The following is a 12,172-nucleotide window of genomic DNA, read 5'->3' on the forward strand; positions in this document are numbered from 1 at the left end:
CATGGTAGTTATAATGGACTGAAAACTGTTCCCTAATCCGTCGTCACCCCTGCTATTATTGCAGACGGCCAAGTCCGGAAATGTATTGGAATTGATGATCCCAGTTGCAATCGCCACTGCCACCTCAAGTATGGGATCTACAGTGCCGGCGGAAACTGCAAGGGAACTGTTTGCCAGTGTACCATGGTCGATGTCGAGGTAGCGACACTAAATTGAGACCGTGGTTGACGAACTCTCCACAGAGGCCGACTAGGATGAGGTTCACATTCGCACGGAATAAAGTCTGTACCTGCGGTCCGTGATTCATGTTGGTCTGTCTGCATATGTATTACTTGGAAGCTGGTGTCTTTTTAGGAGCGTGGCTGTCAGGTGTCATTTGCACAGCCCCTGATTTCGGGATTTCGTTTAGGGATCTCGGGAGTCCCGAGATCCCTAAACGGGATCCTGGGATTGAGAATAATTCCACAAAGCGCACATACACAACCTACTACATTATCCGGACCTATGTCTCCTGTCACTGTTACTGTCACTGTCAGTCAAGGCGTTCATCGTAAATAATTGGTTTCTATTCTTTCGTTTTTAGCATGCAACGCTTTTTATGGAAAAACTGTATAAGTCTTTTTATGCTCTTGTCAAACAAGAGCTTGGGCTTATTCGCAGTCGTAGGCCCGATTCACCCACATCTATACCACCACCAATCTGCAAAATTCAATCACTGAGGCAGGAGAACGTGGCACGCAATAAGAAGTGAAGGCTCCAGGTTGCGTAACGTTACAAAAAAAAAAAAAAAAAGAGCAACGCAGACATGCTGACTTTCGAAATTGCTGATGATCCATGTGCCGTTTGCGTTCTCGTTTTGTCACTCCCATAGCGTCCACTCCACCTTCTTAGCGTCCAGTCCATGCGAGAAGTAGAGCCACCTGCTGATTGGATCGCGTGACATCGCCTACAGCGCGACACTATACTTCGTCGCACTAGACATATGTCGGCACAGTTCCCCTAGAAGTCGGCCCAGGACGCACATTTCCCCAGGGCGTCAGTCGTGACGTTGCCTACATACGTGAGGCCGACAACGGCAAGCCCTTTCACCACCACCACCACCTATACTTCGTTTTTCTCCTCGTCGTAGAATCTAAACTCACCCCCCCCACACACACACACACGAACTTGTTTTTGCCAGTTTTCTTTCTGTTTAGCGACACGGCGATCACGCTGCCACACATTACGGCACCCATATTCTTCAAGGGTACCAAGCAGCACACGGAGCTCCAGTCCGTGTGTCAGCCGCGCCAGTCGACTCTCGGTCGCCGGCACCGCGCATGGAGGGAAATACGCGTACGGAAGTGCTTGGGGGGGGGGGGGGGGGCAATTTATGAACAGGGAGTAGTAGACAGACCAATCCAGTACTAGAAATAGAAACCTTGCTATTATTTCGCTGTTCTGAATCGTGACTGCATCAAAGGTTAAATCTGCAGTGTTCACTTCGAGTACCGAAATTCTGAGATTCGTTCGAGAAACCCTCCAGCTTTGGACGTGAACAGCATCCGAGACCCCGCGTGACCTTGTAGTGGATGAGTGTCATGCGTCGTCATCAGCTTCAGAGCGAATCCTGACGCAGTTAAGCTGCACAGGTAAATGACAACAGCAGGTAATTTCGGACCTCGACACGGTGGAGAGTGAGGAACAAGAAATCAAGTTAACAGTTAGAACATTTTGCTAAGCCAGGTGAACATAACATGAAAACAATGGACAAGCCGCGATACATGTCTGTTCTCTCACACTATTTTCTTTTCTTGTCTTCAACATCAACTCAACATGTCTCTTTTACAACGGTGTGGCCTTCGTCGAAGTGCAGCGACTTGATGGTGCTCCTCGACGGTGCCGCAATCAACACTCACACGCGATACCCGAGCGACGTTTCGCCTCAGTCCACTTGCGTAGCCAACGGTGTTAGGGGGTTCAAATCCCCCACATTTGGGAGAGGGAAACGAGGTGGAATCCTCCTCCCTCATGTAAGGTCCCCATAGAACCCCTACCGAACTATTTTGCTCGCTCTGCTGCTGTCTCAGTCCATCGCCCCACTTGCCCTCCCACAGTTCTTACACGCCGGCCCGAAGCGCCTGCGGAGGAGGGCAACGCGCTTAGATAGATCGTTTTCATTTATGTCCAACAATTCGAGCGCTTTGCATCTTCCTCCCTGTGGGCGCACAATGGTTCAGCTTCATTTCAATGGCAGCGGTTCTTACTTCCTGAATAGAATACTGTCATTGATTGTATATCACGTTCTGTGGCATAAAATGCCACGAAAGAACCCGAGAGAAAGCAAGAAAATAAGTGGACGTGCGTGAAAAGGCAATTGAAAGTAACTTGGAACTTGACTTAAGTTACTTTGACAAGGTTACCTGAAAAAGAAACGAGTTCCCCTGAAAGTTCCCACGGCGCAGAAGTACGGAGTTAAGTTACAAGTTACCAAAAGGAGGAACTTAGTTACAGTAACGAGTTACCTCGAACTCTGTTATATTCTATAAGCATGTATTGTATAAATCACGGAATGCAGGACTCCCAGAAGCAAACATTTAGAATGTTGTGCTTGCAGACCGAACTATCCCTTTAATCATACCAGAAAGGTTTTACTACATCGCTTTTCACTCTGTCTACTAAGTCTAACCTTCAAAATGGTGCTGCATTTCCAGAAACCTCTGAACGATTTGATTTGATTTGATTTGTAGAAGGAAAAAATGAAGACGTTAGTCTCGAACCAATCGGGACTGGCTACTCCAGGACGCGTTATTCGGAAAAGAAAGGGGAACTACACAAATCTATACATTTTGAAACGGAACAACAACAACAACAACATAGATGAATGGATGATGATGATGTGGGATGTTTCCCTGCGTTGAGTGCAGGACCCTACCCCATTCCAAAAAGGTTCACATGAAAGGATGACGAGGGAAGGAAACCCCTACAGTTCGTGAAGGAGGCCGGTGGCCCTCAGAAAGGAAAGAAGAGCGCCAAGTGCACGGCACTGGTGTCCAGGGTTACTCCATGGGCCGAGAACTTTGCAGATGTTGAATGGCCTCTGATCCAGCATTTCAAGTTGAGATTTAAAGGCCCGTCGCTCGCGTACGTACTGGCTGCAGTCTTCGAGAATGTGTCGGATTGTTGCCGGTAAACCACAAGTTGTACACAGCGCCGTGGTGCTGTGGCCCAGCCCATACCGGAGTGCAGGGGTGAATGCGACGCTAAGTCGTAAACGACGCACTAGAGACGTAAAGAGGCGAGGGAAACCGCTTGGCATGTCAAATGAAAGCGTTGGGTCAACAGCATACAGAAGCGACCACCGGGTGATGTCATGACACCATTCCTGATGGGCCCAGGGCGACGTCAAAGCGGACAAGAGGGAGCGCCTATCTCCATTCGAAAGTATGATTGAGACTGCTGAGCGGCGATGGTGAGCTGCAGCAGCTGCCAGATCCGCTACCTCATTGCCTCTTATTCTAATGTGGCTAGTGACCGATTGGAGGGTGAGCCGGTGGCCGCTGTCTTCTAAAACCTTGAGTGTCGTCAGGATGTTCACTACGACCGGAGCCAAGGAGCCACGGATGCCCATGTTGGCTATGCACTGCAGCGCTGCCCGCGAATCTGTGTAAACCACCCAGAGGCGGGGGTGGTGACCCAAAATAGACCTTAGGAATAGCAGGATGGCATACAACTCCGCAGAGGTGGCCGAGGTGCGGTGCGATAGGCGGAACCCACGTGAAATTGACTCCTCTGGGATTACAAATGCCGCAGATGAGCCGCCTGTAGTGGAGGAACCGTCCGTATATACAGCGGTTTGGTTTCCGTATGTAGCGTCCATCCACTCCAGAGTAGCCTGCTTGAGGACTGGAGCAGGGGTTTGGCTCTTCGGCCCCTTGATCCCCGGGATGTGAGACAAGATGGATGGTTTCGGCAGTGTCCATGGCGCTACTGAAGAAGCGGATGGGGCAACAGTGAAGGCAGGTATATGGTCCGTTAGTTCTTGCGCACACTGCGCGATTTTGCTGCGGTTTCGCTTACGAAGCTTCTGTACCAGTGGGTGACGGCGATGGTGAGCGCGCAATCGCAAGTAGTGGCGGAAAGTTTCTCTCTTGCGGAGGACGCCAATTGGGAGTTCCCTGGCCTCGGCTACCACCATTCTCGTCTCAGCGCAACGCGGAACGCCAAGACAGGTCCGCAAGCTGCGCGCCAAGACGCAACGGAGCTTGTGTTCGGACGTCCGCGATAGTCCGTGCAACACAGGAAGGCTGTAGACTACTGAGCCACGAACAAGCGCTTTGTGGAGTGCAAGAAGGTCCCGCTCAGTACATCCCCAGCGCAAGCCGGCAAAGTGACGTATCACATTTCCCCAACGTTGCGCCTTTGAAGAGAGATAGTCAATGTGTCTTGCCCACGACAGGTTGCGGTCCAACACAACACCGAGGAACCTGTGGTGCCTGACCTGCCTTAACGGGGACCCCCCGGCTTGTACTTGGAACCGGCGCATCTCTTTCCGGGTAAACCGAAGGGTAGCACTTTTCTCAGTGGAGATGTCCATCCCTGCGTTCAGGAAGTAGGCATGTATGGCATCAAGTGAGCGCTGGAGCCGATGCTGAATTGCAGGGCGGGACTTGCCAACAGTCCAGACACAAATATCATCAGCATAGATGGACAGATGCACCCTCCGAGGAAGGCACTCCTTGAGGCCCATCAAGACAATGTTAAATAACAGGGGGCTAAGGACACTTCCTTGGGGAACTCCCTGTGGCACAGTGATCTTTTCTGTGTCCCCCTCGCCTGTAGTGACGAAAATCTTCCGTTGATGGAGGAAGTCGGACAGCCACGTCAGCGCCCTATGAGGCACCTGGGCCTGCAACAACCCATGAATAACACAAGGGTGGCTTACGGAATCGTACGTCCGTTTGATGTCCAGGAAGACAGCCATCGCTATTTGTCTTCGCGCCTTCGCTTCTTCGACCGAAGAGACTAAATCGAGCACCGAATCCATGGAGTTACGGTGTCTGCGGAAACCCGCCATTTCCTGAGGAAAAACAGATCTTCGCTCCAGCCACCACTCGAGCCTGTGAAGTATCATACGTTCAAGGACCTTGCCTAAGCAGCTGGTGAGGCTCACGGGTCGGAAAGACGCCAGATCAGAGGGTTGTTTCCGCGGTTTCAGGATGGGGACTACCCGTGCCTCCTTCCACGCAGCAGGGACCTGCCCATCCCTCCATGACGTGTTGTAAGCCTCTAAGAGCGCCAAAAGGGATGCGTCGTCCAAATTGCGGAGCGCCACGTAAGTGACTTTGTCTGGACCGGGCGACGACTTCTTGTGGGAGAGTGCCAGCGCAGCCTTGAGCTCGGCAAACGTGAGGTCTGCGTCCATGTCAGGGTCAGACACTGACGGGGCTTGACTAATAGCATGCTGCAGCTCCAATGCGTGGCTCCGAAAGGCTGCACATTTCGCTGCCTCAGACTTTGCTGCCAGAATTTTGCAGAAGTCGTAGGCAACATCCTTCTCAGGCCTAGATACTGAGAGTGCCAGAGATCTGAGGGGATTCCTCGCAGGAAACGGAATGGATGAAAACAAACCGCAAAACTCGTGTGCCAACAGTGTAGGAGAGCCCACGTGCGAAATCTCAATGCACAGAAAACAAAGAGCTTCATAAAGTGTCAAAGAGGTCCGTCGAGACGAGAAATTGCACAAGGGCGCACATGGCATGAGCTGATTTACGGGCCGACACCCAACCAGCTTTTCGGTGGAGTATGGTCGATTATCCACAGGCGGGCCACCGATGACACAAGGGTACAAAGTTGTGCACTGTCCCTCGGGCAGTCTTGCAGTATATGATCCACGTCCTCAACTACATCACACAGACCGCAGTTGGCAGGGGGACGAGACCATGCCGAGCTTAAACAAAAGTCGGCCACTGTATGTGGGCACGTTGAGGCGAAGCCTGTAGATGAGCGACGTGATGGGTCGAGGAAGCGCTGACGGCGTATAAAAACGGAGATCTGGGTCTACCTTGCGCAGAAACGACGTAGAAGGGACATTTCTTCGCCAGTGCTCACTGTACAGACGTCTCATGAAGGTACCAATTGCTTGCTTCGCGTCCGCTTGGGGGAAATACGTAGGGTGCGTCGGTACGCCACGTGCCACATGAGCCCGCCTCGGAAGTAGGTCGGCAGCCTCACTCCCAGGGACCCCACAATGACCTAGGATCCACTGCAAGGTGATGTTATGTCTCTGTGTGACAGCACACGATCTTCTAGACGAAAATTCATGGGACATGGTCTCTCCATTGCACCCGGGCGCAGAGACACGAAATAGTAATGCTGAAAATGCTGCTCATTGCACGAACGCTCCGATGAAGCTGTCCTGATCATGAAGACCTTAAAGGTGGCCGAGATAGTGGGCTATCTTGTTTTCACCTTCTCTCCTCCATCACTTCCGCCACTCCCTTCTTACCTACCAGCAGGATCGTCCCTTTAAACGAGGCGTGTTGCTGTGGTCTTTTAGTTTGAGTCCATGAAGTATATTTTTGTCAGTTTGTTACCGGCAAGGGGAACCGATGATGGCACTTACTTGCAAACGCTGTCAGAACTAGGAAAAAGGAAAAAAAAAAAAAAAAACAAGAAACGAGTCAGAATAGTGATGATGATGACGACGACAATATAGAGACGTGTACCACGCTTAGCGAAGACCGACTGTTACAGAACGATTACAAGACAGCCGATTACAGATGTAACAAAGCGGCACAAAGGCTTGAGCAGCAGTGCTTTGGTTCACCGCAGTCGGCAGTTTTGGCATGGGTACGACGCAGTGAATCACATACGGGCTTACGGCGCGCGTTGCGTCAAACACTGCCTGTGATCTGGGCATGCGCACTGACTACCAACTTATTCCTTTTAAGGCCCCAAAGTGCTTATGTAGTGGTAAAATAGCATATGTCAGGAGAGCTGGTGGACGAAATCTATCGAAGGGAAAGTCCTTGGGTGACACGGAAGCCCAGGACAGCTAACACAGTGAGCTTCCTGTGCCGCAGATGCAAATGTGGACATGAGCAGTGTACAGATGGAGACAGTACAGCAGAAAGGAGACGGGTAGGGAGTGCGTCCTGGGCAGGCTTCAGGGGAAGCCGGGACTTCGACGCGATGCGATACTAGCCGCATCAAGCGCCCAGTGGAAGTACGAGATCATGCGATAGCTTGGATCACAGGCGGATTGGAGGGAGTCGTTCGTTCACAACCCGCATGAGGGCGCTGGTATAGCTAACTTCCTCCCCCTTGCGACGTCAATACACGTAGCGAGAGTTCCTTCGTGGTGTCACCACGAGCCAATTCGAAAGGATTCACGTAACATCTGCATAAAAAAAAAAAGAAAAAAAAACACGATGCCGAGCAACAAGGCCTTCCATGCAGCTTTAATTCACGTAAAAACTTGCTGAGCGTCGTACGCTTCAAAGATTCCTTCGGGTGACTTCAGAACCATCTTGATCTTCTGCCATGATATGGGGGTTGAACGACAAGGCACCCGCATTCCCACCTATAGCAGTAGCCTTGCAGGGTCTCTCCAGGAAACGTGTCATGGCAGTAGACGTTGCACACCGGATCCTCCGGGGACTTGCAGCGAGGTCCCTGATATCCATCTGCGTACGAAACATGACAGGAAGGCAATCAAGGTAATCAGTTAAAGCTAAGCAAAGAGGCTAAAGCTAAGTTCATGGCGAATTATATACGGGTTATTATTATTATTATTAATATTATTATTCTGGTTATTATTATGGTTACGGTCATTATACAGGTTGACATGGAGCTGCCTTGTTTTACTTATCGGCAGAGAGTGCGTCTGTGGTTAATTCAGATGAACTCGCTGGGCAACAGGACCTCTCCTCATCCCCCGGGAAAGCTCAGGTTCAGCAGAAACTCCACCGGGTCACTGTTGTCACTTTCGCATATCGCAGGGCCGAGCAAGCGTGGGCCTTATGGGCCACGGCTAGCTGAATTTGCGGACGCGGGATACGACTGGGGGCACTCTCTTTTCTGGAACATGATCCAACGTAGTAGACAGGCGTGGTAGTTGGTGTATATTCGTTCCACTAAGCAGCAAGAACATGGGCAAGATGGGCAAGAAGACGAACAGTGACTGCCGCCGCCTGAACGTCTTCTTGTGATGGTGGTGCCATAGAGAATAAATATTATAATATATATACAAAATGAGATGGTCGTCTTCTTGTCCTTGGCTCTTGCTGCTTAGTTGAATAGAGCATGATTGTTTTTCGCGGGCGAATTTCGATTTGGCTCGTTTGTGTTGTGTTATGTTGACTATATACAAGATACAGGTACGCGCTCCAGATGAAGCAGGAAGATTTGCCACTAGATTGCTACAGGTCAATTAGCGCTACAAGGAACCATCGAAATGCTATTGAAGTTCTTGTCCAAAATGAACAAATTTCGTTCTTGAGAGGTTGGATTGGTCTGGATTGGATTGGATATGGAAGAAAAATATGGAGAGGTTAGTCGTGGTCTAGTTAGGACAGGCTATTCCAAAACGCATTTATAGGCGGAACAACGAAGCCACACACACACACACAAAAAGCATAAGTTCATTTGGACTAAGCACAAAAGGGTACCAGGGAATGACTAGTGTTGATGAAATATGATCAAAAAGATAAGAAGCCAGAGCGTCCATTGGGTTTACCGACAGGAATGACAAATCTCATCTACCTATTTGTGCATCATGCTTTTAATAATATATTATTCCGAATTCATTTCTATTATTAGTCCGGAAATGAAATATAATGCACTGTTCAATGCACTGTTCAATGGCCTGCGGTACCGCTCGTTATGTAGAAACACAAGAGAAAATTTTAATATTTAACTCATGTTTGGAGTTCAATCCTGTTCGTCGTCGGTAGCTCAGTCGATAATTTCCTGGTTTGACGAGCTGAATATCGCAGGGTTCTATTAGGGCAGAGGGTGGTAGCAATATGGGGGAGGTAAACATTGCTTCCAGCACCGTGGGTCGGAGATCTCCGCCGCACGTCAAAGGTATTCCATGCAGGTAGTCCAAATTATCCGCAGTCCTACCCTGGGGCACGTGCAACATGCCCCATTTGGCCCAACATGCCCAATTGCTATTTTGTAATTTTGCAGCGCCGCGGGCTGTGACGCTGTAGAATTAAACGGATATCTCAGGCGCCCTAATTCTGCGCATACGCCTGTTTGTTTACTGGCCGCTTCATCTTGCGACGGGGCTAAGCGACAACATGAGCTGGTCGATTTTCACCCATCCCAGACGATGGCTTATCGCTGAAGCGTAATGGTTGAGCGAAGATCAGCTTTGCCACTTGACTGCCAGCGTATTATTCACTTTGCTTAGTCGGTCTCGGACGTTGCGCATGGGCGGCTCTCTACCCCATTATGATTCAATTAAGATAGTAAAATGGGAAGTGTGGAAGTGACTTACGTGCCCGAGTTGCCAGAACTGCAAAAGCAACAGAGGTCAAGTCAGCAGGGGTCATTCGTTATTGGTCACGTTCTTTGGCGCGCTCGTCCCAGGGCTTCAAGCATCATATGCGGCAAGCATGCACGTCAACACGGAAGCAAGGGATGTTGCTAGTCCACAAGCAACAGGACGGACTCGCAAGAATAATGACAATTTGGTTCGATGATGACGCATGAGTTGTTTCTTGACGGTCGTCATTTTTGCACTAAAGGCTAGGCTATTGATATTACCCCAACGTATTATCTTCTGTACTGCTTGCACACGGTTGTCTGGATTCAGCTCCTCCTGATTTATCTCATCTCAAATCTGCAGGGGTTGCTAGAGCATTTATCTCGAGTAACAAACAGGTGAAGCGAATGGTATTTCTGTAAGTACAGCATTGGAACAGCGCTGCTGGTGACAACCACGTAAATATGGGCTGCAGAGCTACTGACAGGCGATTCCACACCAGACTTGTGCCCGTTACTCGAAAAATGTAATTGATTACCGTTACCGTTACTTCTGTGGAAAAAGTAATTGATTACCATTACCAATTACTCTACTTCAAATGTAATTGAGTAACGAGTAGAAAAGTAACGCGTTACATCGGTCGTTACTCTGCATTCACGCAAATTATAACCGTCTTTGTCTGCCTCAGAAAAAAAAAAAAAAGGCTCAACAGCGGAACAGCTGAAATAACAACACAAACAAAAACACGTAGGACAAGGAGATCTGTACTTCCGGGAAGACGTTGACCCGATTGTGGAAGAGCATTGCGTGGAACTTCCCCATGACTCACTAAACCGCTTCAGGTACCATCACACTGGTGTAGGAAAAGATTAGGGAGAGCGACTCTGAAATTCCAGAGCGTTATTACAATGACCTCCGCTTGCTATAGTAGAACAGCCCAACAAAGGCTGATGGTACAAGGGGCTTGACTTGGGGCAGAACATCTGAAAGATAAGCTAACCTCTGCCGGAAAAGTAATCAATTACTGAGTAATCGATTACTCAGAAAAGTAATTTATTACTCGAAAAATTACTTTGACAGTAAAGTAACTGATTACTCGAAAAATTACTCAAAAAGGTAATTGATTACAAGTAACGCAATTACTAGTAACGCGTTACGCACAAGTCTGTTCCACACAACGGCGTCGCAAGCAGTACCTGGAGAAACACGGAAGGAACGCTGAACAATTCACGAGAACAATGACAGAGAAAGAAAGACAAAGTGGCGCAGCCGATGGCCTACAGTTCCAATACGAGGCACAACGGCTCAGTCGGCGCAGCTCAATCTTCCCAACTGACGTGCACGCTCAGATGCATGCGCTCGAACGACGAGCGACCGACCACAGGTAATGGTAGTTCACCGCGGGGATCCAGAGCGGGGAACGATTACCGTCCACCAAACTTCGGTTTATACACTGGATTTCTTTTTAACCCTTCCCCCCATTACACGCTGAGACAGAAAAACACCCCCATACCACCTCAAAAAATAAAAAAAAATAAAAAAAGGAAATGGATGTCTGGATCTGCCACTGTCTTAGGGAGCTGCTGGAACACTCCCTCCAGCGAACTGCTGCCAGAAGTCAATATAAATGCATTCTTACCGCCATTGTTGGAGGTACTTTGTTGTATTTTAGTTACGATCACAACGATGTTTTTCAAAACAGGTGTAAGAGAGAAGCGTTCAGCTGAGGTATAGGACCGCTAGAATTTGTAACGCAGACATTTCAACACAGTGTTGACCACGCAAACACGAACATTGCTGTGAAGGAAGGCGCTATGCTGAATACGCATTCCTGCCCATTTAAGTTCCCCAATGAAAGCGTAGATTAATGAATATCCTACAGGGGACGCAACGTACCTGTGATACAGAGGATCAGGCAAAGGGCTGTCTTCATGATTCTCAAGTGTACAACCTCCACGATCCTGCAAGAGCGTCTGAGAACAGGGGCGTTTTTGTGGAGAAGTTACGACGACTCCTGTCTGTGAAAAATTTATGAATGTAGGGTTCGACACGTGAAATCTTTCCGTAGTCATCATTGTCTTAACGGGGAAAGTGTTATTTGCTCATTAATGCCACGCGTTGTCGGCGCCTCTTTCTCGCTTTCTCATTGGCGCCTTTGTTTTGAATGATGGGACAGAAATGAGGGTACGCAATACGTAATACACGCAATAAATATATCAAAGTGAAGAGAAGGAGATAAAACAAAGTGACCGAGACGAAATATGGACGTGTCACCTTTCTTGAAGTCGAAAGCTTCAAAGCTTCCCCTTTCTTGAAGTCGAGGGCGTTTTAGACCGTTGTTCGCTGTAATCAGACACGTTAGTTGCCGCGTTTCCGTTTGGTTCGCGTTACCTGGAAATTTGATACAGGCGCGTGCGTCATGCTAACGATACTCAAATCGTACTCATATGTGAAATATTGTGAGACCGCGCAGAGAGAAAACAATCATGATAGGGAATGCGCAATAACTAACGGCATTAAAAATGAGCTCTTGTCTGAAATAAGGCAGCTGTTACGAAACGAGTGAAAAACACAGGGGTCATAAAACGACAGGAAGAATTACGAGTTCGGCCGAGGCCCGAACAAAAAGACGTGGTTTCTGCACGGGCAGTCACAAACAAAGACAGGGGCTCGGCATTTGGAGTCAACTCGTTGCCG

At 49.0% G+C, this 12,172-nt stretch overlaps 1 long non-coding RNA gene across 1 annotated transcript; it reads right to left on the bottom strand.

The window, feature by feature from the left end:
- Positions 1 to 7,424: 7,424 nt before the first annotated feature.
- LOC135391850 (uncharacterized) lies at positions 7,425 to 11,941 on the bottom strand. The gene is made up of 5 exons (XR_010422119.1): positions 11,867 to 11,941; positions 11,750 to 11,818; positions 11,372 to 11,493; positions 9,488 to 9,505; positions 7,425 to 7,667 (listed from the first exon to the last, which is right to left on the bottom strand). It is a non-coding gene; the product is annotated as an uncharacterized LOC135391850 (long non-coding RNA).
- Positions 11,942 to 12,172: the final 231 nt, after the last annotated feature.

This window comes from Ornithodoros turicata, chromosome 4 (assembly GCF_037126465.1).
Source record: "Ornithodoros turicata isolate Travis chromosome 4, ASM3712646v1, whole genome shotgun sequence".
NCBI lineage: Eukaryota > Metazoa > Arthropoda > Arachnida > Ixodida > Argasidae > Ornithodoros > Ornithodoros turicata.